Source organism: Ananas comosus, linkage group 8 (assembly GCF_001540865.1).
Source record: "Ananas comosus cultivar F153 linkage group 8, ASM154086v1, whole genome shotgun sequence".
Taxonomy (NCBI): domain Eukaryota; kingdom Viridiplantae; phylum Streptophyta; class Magnoliopsida; order Poales; family Bromeliaceae; genus Ananas; species Ananas comosus.
Window position 1 is genome coordinate 10,980,972 of NC_033628.1, and position 6,684 is coordinate 10,987,655.

The following is a 6,684-nucleotide window of genomic DNA, read 5'->3' on the forward strand; positions in this document are numbered from 1 at the left end:
CTCTAGATCAAGTTTAACGAAACCGATCGACGATTCGAAAGTCGCAACATCGAAAACGAGCTGGAAGCACGGAAGGCTCTGTGCTTCCGATAGCATAGTAGCCTCACTATATATATATATATATATATATATATATATATAGGCTGGGGCTACTATACTCATATGAGTATAGAGCCTCTTGTACTCATAAGTTTTCAGCCGTTCAGATGAAAAAATGTGAGGTTAGGATGAGAGTAGTTATGGTTAGATTGATAGTGGGACCCCTAGGGTTGAGTGGGTAGTTGGTTGAATAGTATAATCTAACGGGTGAAAATGATTAAAAGGTAGATCTAACCGCCAAAAACTTATGAGTACAAGAGGCTCTATACTCATAAGAGTATAGTAGCCGGACTCTATATATATATATATATATATATATATATTTATAAAAGAGCCTCACAGCTAGCCTATGTTGTATAGGCGTTACAGTGAAAGATCTTTAGTTTTTCCTTCCAAGCAGCAAAATATTTTGTGATCATGGTCTACCAGTTCAGCCGTGGACCACTTATTATAAGGATTGTTATTAATTATTATATATCTTAAACCTGCAAGTACTTTGTATTTCTTAATTTCACATTTAGTCAACGTAAAATTCGTAAAAGAAAACTATTATATACGGATTGTCAGCGTTAATTTTTATATATTTTAAAATTTTGACCGACTAAATAATTTTTTTTATGCTAAGTAATGGTCAAAATATTCACTCTGTTTTTTAAGGTTTCTTTCTTAAAAAAGTCAACCATTAATGGATGGGNTTGTATAAAATATACTAATTAAATTTATAAAGATAAATGATGCTATCAAATTTTAAAGTTTAAAAGTCACTAACTTGCTCAAATTAAAAAAATTAAAAGGTTAGGTATTAACTACGGGGTAAATAGTTTAATCAAAATAAATAGGCTAAATTACAGAAAACCCTCCTATAATAATCCGTTTTTTCACTTTCCCCTCCTGACATTTAAAAACCTACACTTTGCCCTTTGTAAAATAAAAAATGTGCACTTCACCCCTACCGTTAGGGTTCCGTTAGGGGTTTTGTTAAAAAATATTTTTTTATACCGAAAATACCTCTCTGCCTCTTCTCTGATGCTTCGCTCCCTCCGGCTCGCCGCTTCGCCGCCTCGCCGCCTCGCCGTCCTCCACTGCTTCGCCCTCGCCCACATCCCCTTCGTCCTCCTCCGCCGCCTCGCCTTCGCCCTCGTTGTCCCTGCCTACCTCTCCATCAACACCCATCTTAGTATCCTCCCTACTGTCGCTGAAATCGATGGGCGGCGACGGTGTAGGAGGAGAAGGGGAGCAGGTGGAGAAGAAATTGGAGAGTCAAGTCATTGGATCTCGCTAGGCTCACATCATATGCATTTCCCTCAAAATTCTTTTTGGTCAAAGGGTGGTGGGCACGCCCTCTGATTGATTGAGACGCTCGGATCAGCTACGAGGACTTTTATGTATTTATTTATTTTTTTTCTTTTTTTTAACCACATATAACTAAACTTATTGTTAGGTACTATATATAAAAATCACATACGTGGTTAAATATAGAGCTTTAGTTAATTAGGTTATATTATTCATGGGAGCCCATCATTAATGGTTGACTTTTAAGAAAGAAACCTTAAAAACCAGAGATGAATATTTTGTACCATTAGCTTAGCTAAAAAAAATTAATTTAGTCATTCTGATATATATGATATATATATAAAATATATCATATATATTATATTTAAAAAATATTTTGAGTTAGGTGAATTGATAAACATTCTATATTTATTAAATTTTTAGTTTTATTCTTCTCGGTCAAAATTTTTAAAATATATAAATTACGCTGACAATCCGTATATATAGTTTCTTTTACGAATTTTCACGGCTTGAACTAATGTGAATAAGATACAAAGTACTTGCGGTTTTAAGTATATTAATAATTTAATAACAATCGTTATTAATAAGATGGTCCACGCTGAACTGGGAATAGACCATGATCACAAAATATTTTGGCTGCTTTGGAAGGAAAAACTAAAGATCTTTCACTGTAACGCCTATGACAACATAGGCTAGCTGTGAGGTCCTTTTATCAAATATAGATATATATATGATATATATATATAGGTCCGGTACTATACTACTTATGAAGTAGTAGGCTCTTGCACCATAGAGTTTGTTGCGGTTAGATCTACCTTTTAATCATTTTCACCCGTTAGATGTATTACTATCTCAACCAACTACCACTCAACCTAGGGGTCCCAGTATCATACTTAACCATAACTACTCTATTCTACGCTCACTATTTTTGATACTGAACGGCTGAAAACTTATTGAGTAACGGAGGTCTCTTACTCATATGGATATAGCTGCCCCGCCTATATAATTATATCATATATATATATATATATATATAATATTTATATATATATAGAGTGAGGCTACTGTCTATCAGAAGTACGGGCCTTCCGTGCTTCTAGCTCGTTTCGATGTTGCGACTTTCGATCGTCGATCCGGCTCGTTAAACTTGATCTAAGAGTACTTTGAGTATGCAGAAATAAATTTTATTATTTTTCGAATTATTTGCCGTCGTGATCGAAGCGGCTCAAAATCAACAATTCAATGGCGTAGTGAGCGTCTTGCAAGTTTAACGGTATAGTAATATCCAAATCACGTAGAAATTTTGATTAAAAATTCTTTATATCTATATAAACAAGATCAATGTTTTTGATTTAAAATTTCAATGTCATATTATTCATTTTGTAAGATTTTTCATTTTTAGCCGTTGATTTGTAGCTCCTTCGTTCACTATGCAAAATGATACTCGTAAATCATAAAATTTGAGTTTCTAGGTACTTAAATACTCTAGATCAATTTAGTTTAACAGAGCAATCGACGCGATTCGAAAAGCTCGCACATCGAAAAAGAGCGCTGGAAGACGGAAGGGCTCCGTAGAGCTTCCGATAGTATAGTAGCCTTACTCTCTCTCTCTCTCTCTCTCTATTATATATAATATATTATATTCCTGTGTGAGGGCCTTCTCATCGTGTGGTATAATATCAGTGAACTTTACGTGTTCGATATTGTTCCTAAAAAGTATAGGGTTTGCTTTTAAGTAATCGTTACACATGTGACCAGTAATAAGGTAATAAGTTGTGGCAGCGAGAATCAGTGGTGCGTACAAAAAAAAGAAAAGAAAAAAAGAATATCGTGTGCGTCGAGAGATTCTACGGCTTTTTTTGGTTCGTGCTTAATTCTCCTTCTATCTCTCTCTCTCTCTTCCATAATTCCTCTCCGTGCATTTACCAAAAATCTCTTTTTCTTTACTTATTTTGTTTTTTTCTTTTTGTTCTCCTCACTTAGGATCGAGTGTCAAAGCTTGCCCACCGTAATGAATTATAGTTTATTTGTGAGAAAAGTCCAAGGTTTTTTTGGTTTGCCTTTTTTCGTTTATTTCATTTTGTTGGTATTCTTTATATATCGTAGGAAATGTGGAATTTTGGGAGACACCCATTAGTGAGAAAGATTCTGTTCCCTCACATCTTGTCCCGCCTCTCTCTCTGCTCTCATCTCTCTCTCTCTCGCTCTTCTCTCTCTCTCTCTCTTCTCGTCTCGTCTATATATATAATTTATATATATATGATACTGCTCTCTCTTCTCTATTTATGTCCTCTCTTCTTTCTCTCTCTTTTCTCTCTCCTTCACACCTTTTTTGCTACTTCTTTCTTTCTGAGCATTTATTTGCCCTTAGAAAAGATTATTCTGAGTGTTGAATTATCTCAGACAACGTCCAACGAATTTGAGACCCATGGAACCCAACTTATGCAAAAGAGATGGGCAGAAGATACAATAAATATATATGTATTTAGATAGAGGAGGAGAAGAGAAAACAGAGAGGACTTTATTGAGCTATATACTACTATGGTAAGTTTGGGTTGTTGTTCTTAGCTAGTGTAAGCTCAACAATCTCTTGGGTAGTTTGTTGAGTTGGAAAGAGAGGATATAGATATTATATATATATTTTATATATATTGTGCTACTTATTCTATATATATTATATATATCATATATATATATATTGTGCTACTTAATCTATATTTGAGGAGAATATATATAAGAAAGAGAGAAGAGAGATGGTCCGGAACTGTGGAGGAATGGTGCAGATGAGTGCCATATATAAGATCAGGTTCCTCGCTTGAGATGGACCCTGATTCCACCATTCTTGGTTCAAGCCATAGAAAACGCTTGGTGGCCAATGAGTATGTCTAATTTATCCTTTTTCTTTTTCTTTTTTATTTGCTTGTAACAGTATATAATTAACATATATATATATACATACGTATTTCTTGATATGTACTATATATAATTGTTTTTAGAGTTCACTATAAATAATAAATACATATATATAATTAATATATATATATATATATATATGATAATTATATTTATATATGTATTGTATATATATATATATATATATTATCTCATTTCTCTTAAATTGTTTGCTTGCTTTACTGCTGTAGTAGGCTAACTAAGTTGTTCTTAGCTGATGGCATGTTAAAGGCTTACCATATCTCATGTGAAAGCCACTCCGGTGATCTCTTATTAACTCTATTTATTTTTGTTTTGTTTATTTCTTTTTATAATATTATATGCATAATATACAATTCATTTAAGTTTGCGGTCTGGAAAGCATGAATTTTTTGACTTTGAAAACAGATGGTACAGAAGCACGAGGCATGACCTGGGAGGGCAATGGTATGAAGAAATCAGTTCTCTAAAAAATTCTTTTCTTCTTGAGTATTGTGTTTTTATTTTTTGTGTTGCTTCATTTTTTTTTCCCTTTTCTTGTGTTGTTCATAATGCATTTGTATTCCTTTCACCAAAGATGAAGTAGCATAATTTTTTTTCCTTATCTGTTAAGTACACAGTGTTAGGTGTAACCCACCATTTTCGCGAGCCAACCCTCCTGCAACAATTAAAATTAACATGTTTTTTTTAGCTTTGTTTTGCGAGAAATTGAAAATTTTAATAATCTTACATTTTATGTGTACTCTCTCACATGTTAAGAACATTCGATTGTCATGGCCTATACTTTGAGTAAGCGAATTTTTTTTAACTTTTATACGCTTCTCTTCAAAAACCATCATTAAGTCGAGAGAAAGCCAACACATCTTTTTTAATGCATTCATATATTACAGGAATGGCCAAGAGAAGTAAGTACTATCATGCAAAGCATATGATGTTGTGGTGATGCTCCTGATCACTCTTCAAACCCATAAGGAGTTCCTGTCCAGTATATGTACTCCCCCCGCTCCCCCAGCTATAAAGGTGTAGCTACCTTTTAGCCATTCCATTACACAACACACACACCAACAGATATCTCTATACTACTATATATATATATGTAGTTCCCCTTACAATAGTCACTCTTAGGAATTAATACACATACAAAAAAGGACAAGTTTATATATATCATTCTCTTATACTCACTTTTTATCATTTTTGCTGCTTCTTTTTTTTTTTGATGGGGTAGGTGTTAGGTATAGGAGACAGAAGCGAAGTCCAAAAGCTGGGATGTTGCAGCATAGAGAAGGATATTTGTTTGTGGTGAGAGAGGGTTCCCTCCTGTACGTTGTTGCTGTTACACACAACAAGCCATGGTTAGCTGACAAGATGAATAAAGGAGGAGGACTGCTCATGGTATTTGCAGAGAGATGCTAGTGGAGGCTGCTGGGTTTTGCAGATGCTAATACTTCAGTTCACATACCTTGGGGTATGGTTGAGATCTGAGTACTTTTGATAAGGTTGCGAGTATATATATGCCAGCATAAAGTGGATATATACAAAGTATAATATGGATTGTGGTGATCTCTCTCGCTCTCTCTTCTCTCTCTCTCTCTCTTCTCTCTCTCTCTTTTGGTGTTAATATTTAAGCATGTTTGGTACATGAAGAGATTTTCACTTTGGGCTAGCATGGAACATTGAATGAAATTATTTGTTGTGGAAACACTATTGCTATTCTATTTAGCTTTTTTAGTTGTGGAGAGACCAAATTGCTTATACTTCTTTTGACTTAGTTCCAAGCGTGCAGAGTGAAATATCAATTTCTAAAGAACTTAGTACTAAGCATACCCATATGTTAAGTTAATCGCATGTGATCAACTAAGTCATACCTTTCAGTTAGTTATGCTGCATACAGAACTCCTTACCTTATATTGGGAACAATAGTGTCACCAAAACAACAGTTTTAAAAAATTACATGCTTTGTTACATGAGATAAAGTTCACCAAATTGATCTAATAAGTTTTATTCAACAATAATGGAAGTCTTTGATCTATGGTCATTCGGGCCATCAATGTGTCATCAATATTCACTATATATGTTGGGCATTTTAGTATTAAGGTGTATGGGTTGGCCGTTTACTTGCCTCAATGATTATAGGCCACTGTTTGAATATCGAAATTATCAAATAAAGATTATCTACTATGATTGAAATTTAAAAGCTTTTTGTTTACTTACTTTTAGAAATAGTTTGCTATTCAATTATCTTAGTATGATATATATTATCTAAAAGCTTTTATATTTTTCTGGAAAAAAAAGACTTAAGTACAGACCACGTATTCCCATTACCAAATTTATTAATTTTAATAAATAATTAATCCAACAACA